Source organism: Phacochoerus africanus, chromosome 11 (assembly GCF_016906955.1).
Source record: "Phacochoerus africanus isolate WHEZ1 chromosome 11, ROS_Pafr_v1, whole genome shotgun sequence".
Classification (NCBI taxonomy): Eukaryota; Metazoa; Chordata; class Mammalia; order Artiodactyla; family Suidae; genus Phacochoerus; species Phacochoerus africanus.
The window spans coordinates 107,654,724-107,677,430 of NC_062554.1; the positions used below are offsets into that span (position 1 = coordinate 107,654,724).

The following is a 22,707-nucleotide window of genomic DNA, read 5'->3' on the forward strand; positions in this document are numbered from 1 at the left end:
TTTTTAAATTTTATTTTATTTTATTGCTTTTTAGGGCTGTACCCTTGGCAAATGGAGGGTCCCAGGCTAGAGGTCTAATCAGAGCTATAGCTGCTGGCCTACGCCACAGCCACAGCAATGCCAGATCCAAGCTGAGTCTGCGACCTACACCACAGCTCAGGGCAATGCTGGATCTTGTTGAGTCTTTAACCCACTGATAGAGACCAGGGATGGAACCTGCAACCTCATGGTTCCTAGTCGGATTCATTTCTGCTGCGCCACAATGGGAACTCCCCTATATTTACAGATTTTTTTTTAATCCTACACCCAAATTTCTTGGCTTTGCTTTATGACCAGTGGAAAATCACAATGTATATACTTCATATAATGGATCTAAAAGAACTCAAGATACTTTCACTAGAGTGATTTGGTTAGCTTTATGATACAGAGATATCTAAAAATCTCTTTAAGCATATTAATTTAAAAAGAGGCAATTCTCTGGTGGCCCTGTTTAAGAATTTGGCATTGTCACTATTGTGGCTTGGGTTCAGTTCCTGGCCCAGGAACTCCTGCATGCCAGGGGCATGGCCAAAAATCAATCAATAACCAAGTAAAAAGATGGAGTTCCCATTGTGGCTCAGTGGTTAATGAATCTAACTAGGAACCATGAGGTTGCAGGTTCGATCCCTGGCCTTGCTCAGTGGGTTAAGGATCCGGCGTTGCCCTGAGCTGTGGTGTAGGTCACATACACAGCTTGGATCCCACGTTGCTGTGGCTCTGGCGTAGGCCGTTGGCTGCAGCTCCAATTTGACCCCTAGCCTGGGAACCTCCATATGCCGCAGGAGCAGCCCTAGAAAAAGGCAAAAAAAAAAATCAAGTAAAAAGAATATTTGTTAATGATAAGTAATTATGATAATGATTGAATCATTTCTCAAAGGCCATCCAATCAATTAGAACTCCTTGATATAGTTCTAAATGTTTGATTAAAAAACAAAGTTTGGAGGAGACAGAGATTCTTTATAGACTCAACCAATTCCCACTAATTCCAAAACAATTTGAATAACTAGCTGTAAAGCCTACCTACCTTCACACATCTCTTCCAACTGATAGTACTGCAGTGCCTAAAACTGGCAAATCATTTTGGACTAGGCTTTCTGTGGATGCAATATATACAACCTTCAAATACCTCCATTCAAAAAACCAGTTTTATAACTTACCGGGGATGATTGGACTTTTAGAAAATGAATTAATCCTAATCAGAGTCATAAGAGATTTTGTCCCCCAAATAGTACATTTTAATTACCTTTGTCCTTTAACCCTTCTCCGGGGGTATAGTAGACTGCACAGCATATCCACCCACTCCCTGGGCTATTCAAAGCCTAGGAAGTAAGTAGCACTCTTTATGACATGTGTTCTCTCCTCTCCCACCCCCCTCTCAGTTTTATCGAGCTAGAATTGAAATGCAGTTGAAATACAACATTGCGTAAGTTTAAGCTGTAAAATGTGTTGATTTGATACATATATATTCAAAATGATCACTGCCGTAGTGTTAGCTAACAACTCCATCACATCACATAACTATCATTTCTTTTTAGTAGTGAGAACAGTTAAGAGACACTCTCTTCGCAACTTTCAAGTATATAATACACTATTATCGATGATAATGATAATCGCAATTGCAATGTGGTATATTATATCCTCAGAATTAATTCATTTGGAAGTTTGTATCCTTTGACCAAATCTCCCCTTCCCTCCTCACCCTCTTCCCAGCAACCACCATTCCACTCTTTGTAAGAAATTTCGATTAATGAGAAGCTAATTTATTTGTTTACATTAGGAGGTACGTGGCTTTTTCTTGAAATATGCTATCTACAACATCCTCCTTCAAATAAAAATCAAAGTACCAGGAGTTTCCATTGTGGCTTAGCAGGTTAAGAACCCAACTAGTATCCATGAAGATGAGGGTTTGATCCCTGACCTCACTCAGTGCATTAAGGATCCGGCATGGCTGTGAGCTGTGGTGAAGCTCTCAGATGCAGCTCAGATCTGGTGTGGCTGTGGCTGTGGCATAGGCCGGCAGCTGCAGCTCCGACTCAACCCCTAGCCTGAGAACTTCCATATACCACAGGGGCGACCCTATACAGTATAATAAAAAAAAAAAAATCAAAGTACTTGGCAAAGAAAGGCTGTTACAGTAAAGTGATTGGAGAGAGGGTGTTTACCAAAAACTTAGAAATAATAAGTGTGCTTTTCCACAAAAGGTCCCTCAAAGGTTTTCTCTATGTTTATGTCATTTTATACTATTTAAAGCTTGTTGGGTGAATTTAGTTACAGCTTCTAGGTGGGCTCTAATGTCCTCCAGGAAAGGACATAGATGGCGGCCAAATGGTTGTAACAGTGGAAAACACCACTGCTCACCCGGCCTTGAGGAGATGAGGTTGGCAGCTTGAGGAACTTGGCCTGGTTGCATTTACCATACATGTTGGCTGGGGGACACAGCACTGCCAGGAGATAGGAGACGGGCTGGGGGCGGGATATGGCGGAGCAGGATCCCCGCCTGCTCCCCTCTTTCAATGGTGCATGCTCTGCTGCAGGCGTAGTGTGTTTGCACAAGTCTGGCCTGCCTCAGTATGATGGGATCCCAGTGGATACTGACTAGTTCCCCCTCCCCTAGGATGCTAGGTAACTTACCCATCCCAGCAGGACCTCCACCTTAAATTCCAGCAGATGGTACCTCTACCAGGTCTGAAGGGGCTTGGTGTTCTCAGCAGCATGACTTGTTCATCCACAGTGAGAATCCAGGCAGTGGCTATTTCTGGTGACTTCCGTACCATTATGGCATCGAGTGTCTCGGCATGGGTCCTCAGGCTGGCATGGGGGCAGTAGGCCCCAGTGTTGGATCACGCAAATGTAACAATCCTGAGACTGTATCTTAGTCCACCTGACCAAAGCGGTTTTTACCTGTTAGTCGTGTTAGTCATTTAATCTACTACCTTAATATTCCATTCTTTCTTTTTCGGCCATCGTCTGCAGTGGTGGCTTAATGTGGGATCTCAGTTCCCAGACCAGAGATTGAACCTGGGCCATATCCAGGAAAGCACCAAGTCCTAACCACGAGGCCACCAGGAAACTCCCTCTGGTATTTTTTTTTTCTTTTCTTTCTTGGCCACCTTGTGGCATATTAAGTTCCCAGGCCAGGGTACCATGCTAGGGATCAGATGTGAGTGTAGGCCTACAATGAAGCTACAGTGATGCTGTGCCAGGCAGGGATCAAACCTGCGTCCGAGGACTCCAGAGACACCGCTGATCCCATTGCACCACAGCAGGATCGCCACCATTGTTTGTTTTTGCCAACCCTGCAACTTGCTTGCAGGTTACAGGGGAGAGAGAACCTTTGTTCAGTGTCATGGTCTTTTGCTCAGTCTTGCATGTCGTGACCTTTGAGATGTGAACCACTCATCACTGTCTACTTGAGGCCAGCATCCACACATGGCACTAAGCTTCTCCCACCCCATCATGGTGGCAGCCTGATTTGCACTGTGACACAGGAGGCTTGGGTTAAACCAGACAAGGTGTTCACACAAACCACGGCACATTTAGAACACTCACTTACAAAGAGGGGCCCAATGTAATCAATTTGCCCATCCCTTACCAGGAGGGGTCTCCAGTGGATGCCCCCAGATTCCTTTGGAAGTTGCCTCGGGCATCATTTAGAACACCTAGGACATGCTGTTACTACTTTAGCCAAGTCACTGTATTTCAAGGACAATCCAGCATTGTTAGCAATATGTCATCCCACCAATGCTGTGGTGGCCACTCTTTCTATGTCCTCAATCCACTGTATCCACTCCAGGACCGGATCCTAGGGAGTTAGGGCACCAGCTCCCTGATCACTAGGGGTGTCCGTGATTTATGAGCTGGGACCCTTGCAAACGGTGAAGATTGCCTCAGACTCTTGCAGGCAAACCCAAATGTCTTTACACTTCTCCCAACCTACAAGGGCTCTATTTATACCATCCACGCCTTGGCTTTCCATTGTGCAAGGCACAGGGTTAATCTCTTTAGAGCAACCTAGTTGTCAGTGCAAACGGTTAAGGGTCAGGGGCTCCTGAGTAATCATCTGCCAAATTATTCTGAGTTCAGCCCACTGGCTGCTATGGTTTGTTCCCACTTCTATCCAGATGGTGTCAGTGTTGGGCTGACTGCTGCCACAGTCCATGTGGGTGGATGGGTTTCTTTGAATTCACTTGTGTACCAGGAATCAGTGGAAATTTTCTTTTTTCCCCTCTCTGCAGAGTGAAGGGGCCACCACAGGAATGGGGGTGGAGCATTTGGAAGATTTGCACACTCTACTTTTCTAGCTCAGGGAAGGCAGGAGGGCATGTTCCAAAGACAGCATGGGGAGGGGGCTTTGATTGCCTGGGTCCAGCTCACGGGTCAAATGGATCAACCAGTGGTCACATCCTCTTAATTACCTCCTCCAACTCACTTAGATTATCTTGATATTGAGATCATGTCTCATTTCTTTATTTTAATTTGGGGAAAGGAAAGGGAAAGAAGGAATAAAAACCTCAACTAAGATATTCTTATTGCCTATTTCCTCTCTTGAAATAGCTTTCACATACAAACTAGATGATAAAATTATGAAGCATTACTAGAATCAAGCAGGAAGTCTATATCTCTAAGTTGCAGGACTCACAGAAACCATCAAGTATACACGTTTTCACAGGCACGTAGAAAAACCATGATTTCATCTCATTTCCAGAACAGAACCTGGGCTTCCTTACTACAGTATTTTTGAAGAAATGCTTCTTCATTTTCCTTTGAAAGAGTTGAATATCTGAGATGGGTTTGATTAATATGAAATAAAAAGGAGGTTGAAAGAAAGAATTTTGGTTTCGAAAATGGAAAGTGAAAAAACATCCACCTTAAGAAGTGCAACTAAATGGACTACGACACAAAGGTTGAGATGACCCTAGAGAAGGCGCCCAGGACCCTGCGCAGGTGAGTGCTGGGAGTTTACGCCAGATTGTAGAGGAAGATGAATGGAAGAAGGCTTAGCAGTGCTCTGAGTTAAATGCCAAAGCTTAGTTCCTTAACCTGAACTTTACCGCCATCCTTTGGTAATGGACAGAGTATAAGGAGTACATGCAGTAAATTGTACAGGGACCTAGTCCTACCACTTAGAATCCTTTAATCATATTCCTAAGAGTTTAGGTAAAAACACCACTGATTGCCTCCCAAAGAGAGGCTCTGCCTCCTCCTTGTGCACTGCACCACAATGCTTTTCTTTTTTTAAAATGTTTAAAATGTTTTATTTTTTATATTTATCAAAGTGTAGTTGATTTCCAATGTTGTATCAATTTTACAATGTTGAATGTGTTGTACAGCATACTGACTCAGTCATATATGGATGTGTGTGTATATATATATATATATATATATATATATACACATTCTTTTTCTTATATTATCTTCTATCATGTTCTATCCCAAGAGATTAGATAGTCTCCTGTGTATATACTAAGACCTCATTGCTTATCTATTCTAAATGTAATAGTTTGCATCTACCAACCTCCAAATCCCTGTCCATCCCACTCCCTGCCCCCCTGCTTGGCAACCACAAATCTGTTCTCCATGCCTGTTACTCTGTTTCTGTTTTGCAGATCAGTTCTTTTGTGCTGTATTTTATTTAATTAATTAATTAATTAATTTAGTCTTTTTGCCATTTTCTTGGGCCGCTCTGGTGGCATATGGAGTTTCCCAGGCTATGGGTCAAATCGGAGCTGCAGCTGCTGGCCTGCACCACAGCTCACGGCAATGCTGGATCCTTAACCCACTGAGCAAGGCCAGGGATCGAACCCACAACCTCATTGCTCCTAGTCTGATTTGTTAACCACTGAGCCACGACAGGCTGTATTTTAAATTCCACATATAAGTGATATCATATGGTATTTGTCTTTGTCTTTCTGACTTACTTTACTTCATATGAGAATCTCTAGTTGCATCCATGTTGCTGAAAATGGCATTATTTTGTTTTTGTTTTTTTATGGCTAAGCAGTATTCCGTTGTGTATATGTACCACATCTTCTTAATCCATTCATGTGTTGGTGGACATTTAGGTTGTTCCCACGACTGGGTTATTGTGAATAATGCTGCAGTGAACATAGGGATGCATGTATCTTTTTGAATTATAGTTTTGTCTGGATATATGCCCAGGAGTGGGACTGCTGAACAATTGTAAATATATGTATGCAACCAACATAGGAGCATTACAATATATAAGGCAACTGCTAACAGCCATAAAAGGAGAAATTGAGAGCAATACACGATGCTTTTCAGTAGTTGGGGACAGTCGGTTCAGAGAAGGGAGTCTTTTTTTCTAGCCATAGGATATGAACCATGAAGGTTTCCAGAAGGGCTGAGGAGTCAACAAATAACCCATTTTGGCCAATGAGGTGTAAAGACAGTTGTGCTAGAGGGCTTCCAGAAATGTTTCCCTCCCTGATAAAAAGTGCTAGGGGGGATACAGTTCTTTTTTCTGCTTCTCCATGAGTTTGTGTGAGGACCTGAAAAATGAAACAGCAGCTGCCATTTTGTAGCCATGAAGGGAAAGCCACGAGACCCATGGGGAAACCAGCCCAGGGTTCTGCCATTTCTGAGAGCTCAAGAGAAGCCTACTCTGGAGCCATCCACTCTGGATCCCTTATAACACGAGAGAAGAAATTACTCATCTTATTCAAGACACTTGTATTGGTATTGTTACTTGAAGGCAGTAGCCATTGTTTATAAACACACAAGGAAGTTCATCCTGATGTGGTATATGCTCCCCCAAGCTTCAGTCTGCCTTTTAGCCCTTCATCTAAGGTCAGATCTCTCAGACCATATTCAGGGCAGGAAGTGGGATAGGATGTGTTGCCAATGTGTATGCAGTGTGTATGCATGGCTACTGAGTTAAGACATTTCCTACCTATTGGTCTGTTGTCCTCTCCATAAAACTGGGATTCAGCCTCACTTTCTTCTCTGAAACTTTAGCTTCCTTCTAGGCATATGGCCCCAAAGTAGACTCCAGCCCTTTTGTGTGCTATCCTGATAACCAGAAAGGACAAGATCTACTCTCACCATACTTGGAAGTTGTCCTCAGAAAAATCAAGATGTCTGGGGGCTTGTTCGAAGTCTGGATGCCTAGTACCACCCACAAACTCTCAGGAAGTGTCATGTTAATAATAGCTGCACACTCAACTCGGATGTAGGTAAAAGCTGAAAACTCTGTCTTAACCTCTGACTGTCCTTTCACTGGGCCCATGCGTGAATAAGCACAACAGTGGGTTCACTGCTACTACCTACCTGGATTTAGGTTAATCCACCCCCTGGATTTCCTCCTGCCTCTTAGCCCTTCATACCAGGTTGTACTTCTTCCTTCGCCCGAACAGGCCGTCGGACTGCCCAGCTACCCCCTGGGGCAAGCCCCTTGAGTAGAGTCCATTTTCTTGGTCCCATCTTTCCTGGCTCAATCATTCGCCCCAGTGCCCATTATTAAAGCAAAATTTATAATATGACATCTCTAAGTCCCCATGGAGCCCATGTTCATATGACTGAAATCCACTAGTTAGTCACCAGAAACTCAGGTATTATTTAATTACTTAAAAGAAAAATCCTAGGAGTTCCCGTCATGGTGCAGTGGTTAATGAATCTGACTAGGAACCATGAGGTTGCAGGTTCGATCCCTGGCCTTGCTCAGTGGGTTAAGGATCCGGCGTTGCCTTGATCTGTGGTGTAGGTCACAGATGTGGCTCGGATCCCGCGTTGCTGTGGCTGTGGTGTAGGCCGGTGGCTACAGCCTGGATTAGACTCCTAGCCTGGGAACCTCCACATGCCATGGGAGTGGCCCTAGAAAAGGCAAAAAAAAAAAAAAAAGACAAATCCTAGCCATAAACTCAGAGAATGATGGGAGCATGAGCTAGGTCAGCACTGCATAGCTATCTTTTTTTTTTCTTTTTTAAACTTTTTTTTATTATAGTTAGTTTACAATGTTTTATCAATTTCTGCTATACAGCAGCAAAGTGACCCAGTTATACATGTATACACATTCTTTTTTTTTTTTTCACATTATCCTCTACCATGTTCCATCACAAGTGATTAGATATGGTTCCCTGTGCTATACAGCAGGATCTCATTGCGTATCCATTCCAAATGCAATAATTTGCATTTACTAACCCCAAACTTCCAGTCCATGCCACTCCTTCCTCCTCCCCTTCGGCAACCGTAAGTCTGTTCTCCATGTCCATGGGTTTGTTTCTTTCCTGTAGATAGGTTCATTTGTGCCATACATTATATCTTTGGATATATCTGCCAGATTTGCCTGTTGTTCCTTCAAAAAAACCTCTTAGGATAGGGGAAAAAAATCATGTGCTGCCTATTTTTAAATAAATGTATGTGAAGATTCTGTGGCTTGCCCAAAGCAACCTGCACATCTGAGTCCAAACTTCAGTTGTCCCACGGTCCCAGGATCCTAATTCAAGTACTGCGTCAGGCTTTCAGGGCCACCAGATAATACAGAGACACATGGTCTGTTAGCAAATTGGAGCAATCAGGAAGACAATATTCTGTGAGTGTCAGAGGCTCAACACTGCCCCTGGGAAATTAAACCTTGTCCATTCTCCACTGCAATGCATGCCACCCTCCTTGAATGGGCTTTTCTGCTGCAGCAGAAGGAAAATGTAATCGGCGCTGCCTGGCACTGCGTTCTCTAAATTTTTTTATTCTTTTTAAAATGTACCAAATATAGGGAAATTCATGTAATTCCCTTGAAAAGGAGGCTGGGCTGAACACCGAATTAAAACTCCTTCTCCCAGTCCGAACAAGGTAGCAGATTTTGATTGGCAAAATCCCCAAGGGCTTGGCCTTTCCTTGAAAAGAGAGTTAATTTTAAGGGTCTGGTGAGATTTTGAGTAAAAAGTGATTAGTAAAATTGTTCTTCACCCTAACTAGAGCCTGCAAAAAAAGTGAAGAATTCTGTAATCACTGCGTAATAAAGACAAAGTTATTTTTTTTACTACTTGATGAGAAGAAAATGTGAGGTTTTTTGGAAGGCTTGAGATGTGCTCCTCAGAACTGGAGACTCTGTTCATTTTTGTTGTTGTTTTTGTCTTTTTGCCTTTTCTAGGGCCACTTCCCGCGGCATATAGAGGTTCCTAGGCTAGGGGTCCAATCGGAGCTGTAGACGCCGGCCTACATCACAGCTCACAGCAACGCCGGATCCTTAACCCACTGAGTAAGGCCAGGGATCGAACCCGTAGCCTCATGGCCCCTAGTCGGATTCGTTAACCACTGCACCACAACAGGAACTCCAAGAACTGGAGACTCTGAAATCTCTGAAGGCTAATGGCATTTATTTGAGTTCTCTGAATAGTCAAAGCATGAACTAGGTCACCTCAGGGTCCATTTTGACTGGAAGATTCAAAACCAGTATATCCCCTTGGCCAGTCTCCTATATGGTCCAGGAGCAGCATTTAAAAATTTTTCTGGGAGTTCCCGTGGTGGCGCAGTGGTTAACGAATCCGACTAGGAACCATGAGGTTGCGGGTTCGATCCCTGCCCTTGCTCAGTGGGTTAAGGATCCAGCATTGCCATGAGCTGTGGTGTAGGTTGCAGATGCGGCTCGGATCCCGCGTTGCTGTGGCTCTGGCATAAGCCGGCAGCTACAGCTCCGATTTGACCCCTAGCCTGGGAACCTCCATATGCTGCGGGAGCGGCCCAAGAAATGGCAAAAAGACAAAAAAAAAAAAAAAGTTTCTCATATACATAAGCAAAAAGTTTCGATCATTAACAACCCTATTTAATCCTATATTCCATCAACGCTGCCCATGCTTCCACAGTCAGTGGATACTTTTCAAACCTTATTTGTCCTCTTGGCAACATTTGACCCTGTTAACCTTACCCTTCTAAAAACTCCTTTATTCTTTTTTTTTTTTTTTTAAATTAAAGTATGGTTGATTTACAATGTTGTGCTAATTTCTACTGTATAGCAAAGTGACCCAGTCACACATATACATACATTCTCTTTCTTATATTCTTTTCCATCATGGTTTATTCTAAGAGACTGGATATAGGTCCCTGTGCTATATAGAGGACCTCACTGCTTATCCATCCTAAATGTAACAGCTTTGTATCTACTAACCCCAAACTTCCAGTCCATCCCCCCCCCCGCCCCCCGGCAACCACAAGTCTGTTTCCTGTGTCTGTGAGTCTTTTAGAAACTCCTTTATTCTTTGGCTTCCTTAACAATTTTTCTCCCTAGTCCTCTGCCCCATTTCTCCCAGCTTCAAAACACATCTGCTTCTCCAACTAATTCTTGTTATTCTTTACATAAAAGCTGGCAGCCTTCAGCTAGGAAAGAAAGGAGACGAGATCATGGGGACTAGGAATTATTTAATAAAGTGTGTCTTCTGGAATTACGTCGTGGCTCAGTGGTTGACGAATCTGACTGGGAACCATGAGGTTGAGGGTTCAATCCCTGGCCTCGCTCAGTGGGTTAAGGATCTAGCATTGCCGTGAGCTGTGGTGTAGGCTGCAGATGCAGCTTGGATCCTGCGTTGCTGTGGCTCTGGTGTAGGCTGGCAGCTACAGCTCCAATCTGACCCCTAGCCTGGGAACCTCCATATGCCGCGGGAGCAGCCCCAGGAAAGGCAAACACACACACACACACACACACACACACACACACACACACACACAAAATAAAAATAAAGTGTGTTTTCTTCAGTAAATCTGTTCAAGAGAACTTTCTGAAATTGAGCACTTGACATATGGCTAGCCTGACTAAGGACATTAATTGTTTTCACTGAATAGAAATGGCCACACGTGGAGAATGGCTACCATACTGGACAAGGTAGTATAGAGTCTTGCAACACCAAGGATGGTCCATGGGACCAGCAGCTTGTGCATCACCTGAGCACCAGTTAGAAATGCAAAATCTCAGGCCCCACCCCAGATCCACTGAATCAGAATTTGCATCTTAACAAGATGGCCAGGTGACTTACAAGCATAATAACATTTAAGAGGAGTTCCTGTCATGGCACAGCGGAAACGAATCTGACTAGGAACCATAAGGTTGTGGGTTCAATCCCTGGCCTCGCTCATTGGGTTAATGATCTGGTGTTGCCATAAGCTGTGGTGTAGGTCACAGACGAGGCTCGGATCTGGCATTGCTGTGGCTGTGGCATAGGCCAGCAGCTGTAGCTTCGATTAGACCACTATCCTGGGAACCTCCATATGCTGTGGGTGTGGCCCTAAAAAGCAAAACAAACAAAAAACCCAAAACAAAACAAAAAAAAACAACCTTTTAAGATCTTTTAAGAAACATTACTTAGAAAGTTTAATTTAATTAATTATTTTTTAGGGCCACACCCAAGGTACATGGAAGTTCCCAGGCTAAGGGTTGGATTGCAGCTGTAGCTGCCAGCCTATGCCACAGCCACAGCAATGCCAGATCTCAGCCACATCTGTGACCTACACCACAGCTCACAGCAATGCCGGATCCTTAACCTCACAGAGTGAGGCCAGGGATTGAACCTGTGTCCTCATGCATATAGTCGGGCTTGCTACCACGGATCCACAGGGGCACTCCCAGAAAGTTGAATTTTAAAGCACTACAGTGACAGCCTTTTTTTTTTTTTTTTTGTCTTGTCTTTTTTTAGGGCTGCACTTGTGGCATATGGAGGTTCCCGGGCTAGGGGTCCAATTGGAGCTGTTTGCTGCCAGCCTACGCCAGAGCCACAGCAATGCCAGATCCGAGCCGCGTCTGCGACCTACACCACAGCTCATGGCAATGCTTGATCCGTAACCCGCTGAACGAGGCCAGGGATTGAACCCGCAACCTCATGGTTCCTAGTCAGATTTGTTTCCACTATGCCACAAAGGTAACTCCAGTGAGAGCTCTTTATATCCTAGTACAACTTGTGGATATTATTATATACAGAAGAAGATTCCTTTGGTGACTTTTTAATCAAGTTCTCCTTGACACATTAATCACACACATTCTGTTAACCATATCTTGATTGATGTTGTCCCTCTGAATGTCAAAATACTAAGACAGTTATCTCAGAAAGCAGTTGAGTGTAATCTATTGATCTGAGCTACATCGCATTCTGCCTAGTGTGTATTACGTGTTGGTAAAACCACTACTTCCTTTCCTGTGTTCTGAGGAAATATTATCTTCCTTTCATAAAGGAGTAGAATAAAGAAGAGAGAAAAAAAATTAAACCACTTTGTACAGTAACCTCCAAAGAGGTAACCAGATTTACTGTGAAATCAGATCACATCCTAAGGCATAGGAAAAGAGTCACACAAAGCATTTAAAGATTTAAAGCTAAAAAGAAGATTAGAGGATAGTTTATCTTGAACAAAATGTTTCCTCATTCTCAACCGTCTTCTTGCTTTGGGATGCTTCCAAATGTTCAAAGACATAGTCACTTAAAAAAAAGACAAGGCTCAGAGTTCCTGTTGAGTCTTGGTGGGTTAAAAACCTGACAGAGTGTGAGGATGTGGGTTCGATCTCTGGCCTTGCTCAGTGGGTTAAAATAAAGATCCAGTGTTGCTGTGGCTGTGGCATAGGCCAGCAGTTGCAGCTCCGATTTGACCCCTAGCCTGGGAACTTCCATAGGCCACAGGTGCAGCCTTAAAAATTAAAAAAACAAAATTCTTGAAATACCTGTTTGATCTTTTTCAGTTTGCTTAGCATCTAAAGAGGCTCAGAGCTTCTGCTCTGGATTTCCTTCCTCTGGAGGAGGAGTGAGACAGATAGAATGGCCTCCCTAGACTTCTGTCTCCTATCTGTGAAATGAGGGGAAGGCTGGGATGGCCTCTCTGCACCCCTCTCATTTCAAGTTCCATGTCTTTGAAAAAGAAAGTTACATTGAGGAGTTATCTTGTGGCTGAGCAGGTTAAGGTTGGGCATTGTGAATTCAGTGGCTTAGATCCCTGCTGTGGCTTGGTTCAATCTCTTGCCCAGGACTTTCCGCATGGTCCAGGCATGGCCAAAAAAAAAAAAAAAAAAAACTACCTGAGTTAGAGAGAGACAGAGTGAGACAGACTTAAACACAAAGAGAAAGAAATGAAGGGAGGACCAGAAGGTTGGCGCCTAGAGTGGGGTGGAGTCCAAGGTCCGAGTGCCTAGATGCTCTGAGTACCTAGGTCAGCTTCACCTCTTAGTGTTTTGGATCAGACAGGGCACCAAGCCTGGCATTTCAGTGTCTGGGCGAATGACTTAGGAGTGTAAACAGGTTTGAGAATTAAAGTTGCAGATTTTATTACCCCTTTCCCAAGGGCATTTCACTGCGGCAATTCAACAGCTCCAGAAAGACAAGCGATCCCCGCCCACCCTATTCTTTTGGCAGGGACCCGGCGAGAGGCAAGATGTTGTGCCATCTCCAGCAGCATCTGCTTTGGCTCATCTCCCGCTGAGGACAGATGAACGCTGTCTCCTGAAAATGAACTTAGACTTACCACCAACGCTAATGTCTTAATCGAATGATTTGTGTGTGGCGAGAACAATATTTAAAGAATTTTAATCCTCTAGAATTTTAAAATACACTTCCAATTAAGGATTAAGGTGCACCCCCAAAATAAGGTTCCGGATATCATGGAGAAGAAGATGGGAAATTAAGCCATTGATTGTTAATGTGTCTGCAAGATGCTATCCCAGGTTTATCACGTGTGCATCAGGCAGTGGACATGAAGGCTTGGAATGTATTTTTCATTCTTATCTGCTCTCTAACTAGCCCTATAACCATGTGGAAATTTTCTTAACTCTCTGAATTGTAGTGGCTTTCTCTGTTAAATAAGAGGGTTGTACTGGGCTGGACTGGGTAATATTAAGGTTTTGGTATTTTTTTCTTAAAGATTTTTTTTTTGGTCTTTTGTCTTTTTTAGGGCTGCATCCCCGGCATGTAGAGGTTCCCAGGCTAGGGGTTCAATCGGAGCTGTAGCCGCTGGCCTACACCAGAGCCATGCAATGCCAGATCCGATCCACGTCTGTGACCTACACCACAGCTTATGGTAACGCCGGATCCTTAACCTACTGAGCGAGGACAGGGATCAAACCCGCAACCTCATGGTATCTAGTCGGATTCGGATTTGTTTCCGCTGTGCCACAGTGGGAACTCCTTTTCTTAAAAATCTTGGTACTCCTGAATGAAAAGAGTTGAATTCTGAGTATAGTGAGAAAAAATATTGAATACATGCATTATTCTAGCTATGTTTTAAATAACAGTATACATATATGCTAGTACTTTGGTCTTCTCATATTGTCAATGCAAAGAATTAATCTGTATTCTGGTGAAGAATTACTTTGTATGCCAGCCATAGTTCTGAATTATAGTGGAGTTTTATTTTTATGCTCCACTGTTGATTACATCTAACTTATTTCCAGTTAGCCCTTCCTCAGATAAGCAACCTCTAAATATAGCATGGTTTCTATGGAAACATAGTTTATCCTATAGGATATAACACATTCAATCTGAAAAATGAGGCCTGTCAGATAATATGTCAAAATCGAGGCCTGTAATGCAGATCTTATAGTTCTGAATTAATTTAAGGAGAGATGTTCAAAATGGGTTAAAAAATTGGTTGCCTAAGAAATTTTTCTAGCTGAGTTGAATGGGTACAAATTTGCTTTTGACAGTAAGAGTTAGAAGTCTTCTATTGAGAACTGTTCTTGAAATATAATTAAGCATATGGTTCTATTATGTTTAGATTCTGTTGTTTTATATCTCCATGGCCACAAGCACTGTTGGATGATCTTAGAGCAGATAGCATGGGTGGGGATAGTTGTCATTCTTCTCAAAGCAAAGGAGAATTTTATCAGTTGTTACCTAACTGTACGCCATAATGAGCTGGCTTTATAGGTGATAGAGTTTTGGTTCTTTTGAGTTCCTGGAGCTGAACAGTAATACGATTTGAGACTGGATCTGCCTGAAACTCTTAAAGGCATGTTGGTGTCTTTCATTTTTAGGTGTACTAAACCCAACTAAAAGTTATACTTTGAGGTCTTAGCACAGCTAAAGATGACTCTGAAGTCAGAAGACAGGAAAGCTTGATGTAAGAAAATATAAGACTTTGAGAAAAACAAAACAAGCCTTCACATGGAAGTTACATCACCAGGCAGTTGAGCTTCATAAGGAATCATCTCTCCAAATGGTAGTTATTGAGGGAAATGAAATAGAATGGAAAATGAAATGGAGGGAAATGAAATGGAAATTGAAAACCAGAGATAGAAATATTTTAAATTACTGCTGAGAATATAAAAGTCTGACAGAAAGACTCTTCTTGGACATCTTTTCCAGATATGGAACATTTCGGATAAAACAAGTGTAATAAGAAAGAGCACGGGAGGAAAAAAACCAACTCTGAGTCTTCATATTAATCAGAACTACTGCAAACAAGTCATTGACAGTAAAAATGAAAGTCTTAACCTAGAAAAATGATTCTGAATTTGTTTCACCACTAGCTGTGAAATAAACATCCGTCTGTGGCCCAGATGGTTTATCAGCATCATCCATCTTGACTATTTAACTGGAGAAGCCCTCAGTCTAAAGTTTGACCTCTTCATTCATGCCATGCCCTCTCCTGACTGTTGTTAGTGCAGTCTGGATTCTAGCAAACTGCTCTTATTATCTGTTCCGATGGAGATCACCAGCGAATGACCAGGGTGCCTTCAGTCTTCCAGTAGCAGCAAATCATAAGAGGACAAGAACAAGTAAGTCATTGGGGTAGTCATTTAAGTGTTTCTGCGTAGAAAACAGATCTGAAGGGTTCAGCACTTGGTTTTAATGAGCAAAGAAGTACTTAGAAATGACAAACCGCCCAAGGACAATGTTGTGGGTGGGGTGGTCATAAGGGTAGGGTCCTGAGAGAAAGGAAAGGTAGTGATCCGATGTCTCCCTTCCCCATGAATTTCTTCCCATAGATTTAAATACTTACAGGAGGATTCTGATTAAAACAGGATGGCATCTTGTGTTTACGAAATTTCTTTTTTTTTTTGATCACCACCATATCAAATTTATTATTCCACTGGCACGAATACAGTTGGAGGTGCTCATGGTGACACTGCACAGGATTTCCTGCCTTCTAGTTTCTGTCCAAAGAGAACATCTACCTACCTGTTTCTTCCCCCTTTATGGAGGAAAATCCACAATGGGCCATTTACCCAAATAAACCTCTTAATGTGTTTATTTTCAACTTTTTTTTCTTTTTTGGATATGAATTTTCCTCTTATGGAATTTCTTTGTGTATGTTGTGAAGGGAGGAGACACTTGGATGACCTGGTTCATGTCAGGGAATCTGTGGGGTTTTCAGACATGCAGCATAACTTACTTCTCACAACATTCTCACAAAACACATCTTCTCATTCCCATATTTGCAAATGAAGAGTCAAATATGGGAATTTGTCCCATTAATGGCCAGCTAATAGTCTACTTCTTAATGTCACACTGCACTGGTAGCTGTGTCCATTTAAACTGTGGACCTGACAAATTATTTGAGTTTTCATTGCTTTAAAATAATTTCAAACTTAAATCTTGTCTGCTTAGAGTTAAGGACTACCAAATATTTTAAATTAAATTAGTGGTATTGTATTTGTTGTTTATAAGTCATAGAAAACTATTTTGTGTCACACAAAAGTATGCAATACTTGGTCCATTAAGTATTTTATCTACATGTACTTTGCTAAAATGCACATTTCAGTGCATAAAATTTAGGTTGTTTTGCAAAATATAATTCTAAGTTACAATAAAATCTTATTGAGGGTAGTCAATATGACAGGTCTAATATAATTTTTCATAGAGAAAAATTTATTCTAGGAAGATTCATAGCAGCAGAAGAAAACTTCTAGCATATTTTAGACATTCTCTGTGGCATAACTTCTCCTTCACATACAAATGCTCAAATTATGCTTCTGGCCAGGTGGGCAGGAGATAAATGAGGAAAATGGACACATCCTTCCAGAGAGGAAAGTCTGACCTGTCGATCCCTGGGTTTCATACCATCCAATCAAATGTCCGAAAACAATTTTTTTTTAAATCATCAGATACTTATTAAGTACTTTTTTTGTTGCGGGTGCACCTGCGGCATATGGAAGTTCCAGGGATCCAACCCCGACCACAGTTGCAGCCTGTGCCACAGTTGTGGCAACGCTGGATCCTTAACCTGCTGCACCATAAGGGGACTTCCTTTTAAGTATTTATTAATGCAACAATTATATGTAACATAACTATGTACCTGCCCCCATAAGAAGAGGTAAAAAAATGTCTTTTTGTTTTTTCATCTGAAGACTCATAACTTTGATATTTTTTTTCCTAGTTATAAAGCTGTCTCAAATATGTTGACTCATTTAATTTTCCAATAATATTAGCAGTGTGACTTCTGCATTTCATAGCTAGAGATCTGTGAGGCCAGGAGACTTGTACACATTGCCATAGAGACTAAATAGCTGACTGGCACTTAGATGCAGGCAGGCATCTTTCTGCTATATGATCACTGTCCCTTATGCATCCATACCTGGAGAACTCAAAAACTAAACAGAATCCACCCTCAAATTCCAACTTAAAATTTTTTTTTATTTCCAACTTTGCCTTTATTTAAAGTTTATTTTGTTCATCATGACTTTTTGCATTAATTTTGATTTTAAAAAATATTGCATTAAAATACTATTTATTTTGATTACTGACTCTCCAGCCTTCCCTTAAATTTTATGCCAGAGGGTAATATGCCTTATATTAATCCCCGCCCTAGTATGTGAACTTACCTATCTGTGAATAGAGCACCTGAGTATACAGGTCTAAGTTTTACACTCATACAATCTTATTTTTATGATTTTGTTTAACTCCTCTCTGTCATATCAATACATCTGGGTGATTCAATGGCAGGTCTGACAATATTTATTGGGTACCCAGTTTTAGGCTTGCAAATAATGAGCTGGGATTGCAAAATCCAATATTGTTAATGTGCAGTTGCTTGCAGTTTCAATATATGCATTATAATTTTGTAAAATTTTGATCTAGGGGCTTATGGTCTTCTAAGCATTTTGCCGTGAAACATGGAATGGATCAATAAAACCACCTTGTCCAACGCTTCGAACAAAGACTTGGGCCACTGTGACGGGCACTGCAGGACAATTCTGATAACACTCTATGGTGGGGTTTTGCTGGGAGGCACCGCTGGAGCTATTACTATGTCTTGTATGATGCTCAAAAGGAACAACCAATCAATGATTGCCATGATCATTCTCAATATCATAGTGCTACACTCCATCCTCCTGGTCAGCCTTCCCTTCCGCCTCAGCTATTATGTCTTAGTCGTCTGGGAGTTTGGATTCTTCACCTGCCGACTGGTTAGCGGCATAATATATGCTCATATGTACTTCACCTTTGTTTTCTATGTGGCCATCGTCATACTTCGATTACTCATCTATTTTAAGAAACTCCAGATGCAGCAGTTCCAAAAGTACCATGTGGTCGTGTTATGCATTAGTATTTGGATGGTGGGTAGTGTCATTTTTTTGCCCTTTTTTTTTTTTACAATATGGCATCAATCCAATTTACTCAGAACAACGATGCTTTGAGTTCTACAAAGATCTCAACCGCAGGGAATTCGTTATCTTGAACTACTCTATGATTGTCATTATGATGACAACGGTTGTGACTCTCTTTCTGATACAGATGGGTGTCATCATTCAACTAGTAAAGGCTCTCTGGCCAGACTTGTGGGCCCATCAAGAGTACAGAGCTCAAATCAAGAGCTTCTTCTTCCTCCTAGTGATAGTTGTCTGTTTTATACCCCACCATGTCTTCCGTGTGCACTTCATTCAAAACTATTCAGAGACAGGAAATTCTGAGTTAGTTCTTTATAATGAAATTTTTGTTGCTTTAACTACTGTCTGTTGCCTGGACATGCTGTGTTTCATAGGTGGAGTTATCCATTAAGTACTCCTATGTTACTTGCTTTGTAATCAGTTTTGCACCATTGTGATAAAATAGTTTCAACTGAATGGGTGCTTCCATGATTTCAAAATTTCTCAAATTCTCTGCTCTTAATCATCACCAAAATTATTTTTTCTTGGAAAGGTAACCAGATTGATTTTTCCCCTTCCTCAGAGAATGGTTATCAGTTCTTCATTAACATAGAATATGTTCAATCACCTTAGTTCTATGCAGGTTGACCCCAATCATCCAGACTCTAACCCTGCCTCTTTTTTCTTGTGATGTTTCCTTCTGTTAAGCATAGCAATGGGCTTTCCCAATGCACTTGCCAGGCTATCTTCTTCTTTGCATTTGCTCTCACTGATCTTTGATCCTAGAATGTCCTTTTCCTCTATTTCTAAACTATCTATTCTTCAAAGTCCAGACAACCTGATGATAAGGACTCTACAGAAGACTTTACTGATTCAAATTATGCTCAACTTGAGACAGATGCCTCTTGAAAATTACTGATTGCCAGTAAAGCTATGGCTGCGGGCTGTGGTGTTTGAAGGAAAAGATTAACTCAGAAGTATAGAGACTTAAGAGAAAACTCTTTCAGGATGGATGGAGCATTGATGTGGTTTGAATCTGATTAATACACAGTAGGTGCTCTGGAGGCTGAAGTTACCTCCCAGATCTGCCTTCCTAGATGTGGATCCATGAAGCAGGAAAAGAGATAGGAAAAGGTGGAAGCCAGCTGGACTTAGTCTAAGCATACTGGCAGGCAGGATTAAAACCCATGCCTTTGAGTCCATGGGACAGTTCTAAAGCTTGTTAAAGGCACCCTATATGACCAAGAAGTGTTACAAAATTAAAATCAGCTAAGTCAATAAAAACAAAGACAACCAACTCAGAGTCCACCTATCAAATGTAGACATTGACATGCCCTTAGGCTTTTCTTTGCTTACTGTTATGCTGCATAAAGAGGACTCACCTCTTCTTCCTCACTCTCTAGTAAATGGGTCAGAGGCTTTAGTTTTGGCCAAGACAATTTCATGTCAGGGCACTGTAGAAACTAGCAGGCAGTTCTGACTTGGCTCCATTACCCTCCTGTCAAAAATCCTTCCAACTCTTTCTGGATTTGAGAGAACTAAAAAAAAAAAAAAAAAGTCCACCAATAATTACCAATGTATATGTGTCTTGAAACTGGCTTTTGAGTTTCCATTTCCACATGATTTTCTGCTTATCCACCAGAAAGGCAAGTAGATTATTTGAAAAGGAAAAAAATGGTAACCTCCACGCCAGGGAGAAGCGATGCCGTACCTAAAGTTCAGCTCGTTAGAAGGTCAACATCATAAACCCATTATGTGGGGACAGTCTTTTCTTTCTTTTTGTTAAAAATGCATTTGCTTTTGAGCAGTAGTCTTCAGAGTGGAAGTGGGCACAATAATAATTTAGCGAAATGCAAAAAGTGTAGTAGTAAAAATTTATTTGTACTTATTTTAGAGTGAAAGAAAGTATGTTGTACTGCTGTCTATAAAGGAACAATCAGCAATGCAGGGGTATAAACTATGAATAAGTATTACTTAATGGGTATTTTCTTTTTTACAGATAAGGATGTAAGATCAAAATAATCTGAAATCCACTGTTCTGGAAGACCAAGCAATGACAATACTTTCTCTCAAAAAGTTTTTCTCAGAGTTTCTGTCGTGGCTCAGTGGTTAAGGAATCCAACTAGGAGCCATGAGGTTGCGGATTCGATCCCTGGCCTCACTCAGTGGGTTAACGATCTGGTGTTCCTGTGAGCTGTGGTGTAGGTCGGAGACAAGGCCAGGATCCCACGTTGCTGTGGCTCTGGTGTAGGCTGGCAGCTACAGCTCCGATTAGACCTCTAGCCTGGGAATCTCTATATGCCACAGGTGTGGCCCTAGAAAAGACAAAAAAAAAAAAAAAAAGGTTTCTCTTAGGGATAAGACTGCTCTTTATTTAGTGGAGTAACTTGATAAAATGTGATGACTGAGAAAGTTGAGTGAATTCCTCTAGCTCGTCTAGATGGAAAACTAGGACAGACCCAGAATTTGGGCATTGTCTCTTAGTGATTTAAAAGGGGACCCGAGGACTCAGGAAAAAGAAGACCCAGAGGAATATTTTATTTAGAAGAATGAGAAACCACATGTTTTAAAAGAAAGACCTAGGGAGAGTGACGACTTTGTGGGAGAAATGATCAAGGACACTGAGGATGGTGTGATGGTGTATATTTCATTGGGGGTTGTTTTCTGTTTTGTTCCATGCTGTGGTTGCTTCTATTTTAATATTATTTTTATTGCACAGCTTTTGACACACAGCAGCCTTAGGTTATTGGTGCTTTGGGGACATGAATGCAACAGGCAAAGTGCGATGGAGAGACAGCGGGAGCCCTGGGACACGAGAATTCAGCTGACTCGGGAGGACTTCTTAGCTCTTTTAAGCTTTTTCTTCTTTTTTTTCAGGACCTCCATCATCATTCTTGTATACTGTCTGTGGCCCTATTCCCTCTTTACATGAATCCTTTCAGTATTTCCCTTTGAACCTTTTCCTTCCAAAACATTTAGCAAGCAATGAGTTGTAAATAAAATAATCATCAGGATAATATAGGAGAGAATATCAGAAACCTAAACAACAAGCATATTTGTACAGATCAGCTATCAATGTCCTTGTCAAACTGTCTTATAATTATTTGTCTACATGCAATTCTCTCTTATAGTTCCCCCTTCTCAGACCATGAGAAACTTGAGAGCAAGGAACAGGTCTTATCAGATTGTATATATATTAATTCCTACCTTGAAAATCAAATCAAGCCTTTTTTTTTTTTTTTTTTTTTTTAGAGCCATACCCACGGCGTATGGAGTTTCCCAGGCTAGGGGTCAAATTAGAGCCATGAGTGCTGGCCTATGCCACAGCCACAGCCACACAGGATCAGAGCCATGTCTGCAATCTATACCACAGCTCACGGCAATGCCAGATCCTTAACCCACTGAACAAGGCCAGGGATCGAACTCACAACCTCATGGTTCCTAGTCAGATTCGTTTCCGCTGTGCCATCATGGGAACTCTAAAAATCAAGTCATTCTTTAAGCTAGAAAAGGGTGAAATCAGACACTGGAGTTCAGACAGTGTGAAATCTGGAATTAAGAATTCTATCCTCAAGCAGCAATCATTTGTTCATGAACCCTCTCTCTGGGGGGGAAACTGCCCCCACAACAGGTAACAAACCAGTGACCTCTTAAACATGATCAGATGGAGGTTTGTGTAAGTATCTCTCAGTTTGGAAGATGATAAACCTTGATATTTCAGAGTACATGTTAACAAGTTGGAGAGTAGATAAGATTTTGGACAGTAACCAGATCAAGGACAGCTCTTTTGATTAACTGATAATTTTCCCTTCCTCTCAACGAGTTGTTTTGCCACTGGATAGCAGATAAGTCTTCAATAAAATTCTGTGCTTCGAAGGTTACTATTAAGATATCCATTTATGAGGAACTACAACCAAGATAAGTGCTCTATTTTATTAATATTAGATGGAGAATCTTCAGTGCTTCAGGCTTAGAAAGGGGATATCAATTGCATCAAGTGCCTTAGCCGATCGAGTATTCAACTGGTCAAGGTTCCACCAGGAAACTGATGTTCCACACAAATCAAGATAATTCAAGGAAGTGTTCCCATAGTGGCTCAGTAGAAATGAATCTGACTAGCATCCATGAGGATGCAAGTTTGATCCCTGGCCTTGCTCAGT

The 22,707-nt window shown here is 41.7% G+C and overlaps 1 long non-coding RNA gene across 1 annotated transcript; it reads left to right on the plus strand.

The window, feature by feature from the left end:
* Positions 1-15,298: 15,298 nt before the first annotated feature.
* On the plus strand, positions 15,299-18,267 carry LOC125110916 (uncharacterized). Its single transcript, XR_007130759.1, has 2 exons — positions 15,299-15,736; positions 18,039-18,267. It is a non-coding gene; the product is annotated as an uncharacterized LOC125110916 (long non-coding RNA).
* The last annotated feature ends 4,440 nt before the right edge of the window (positions 18,268-22,707 follow it).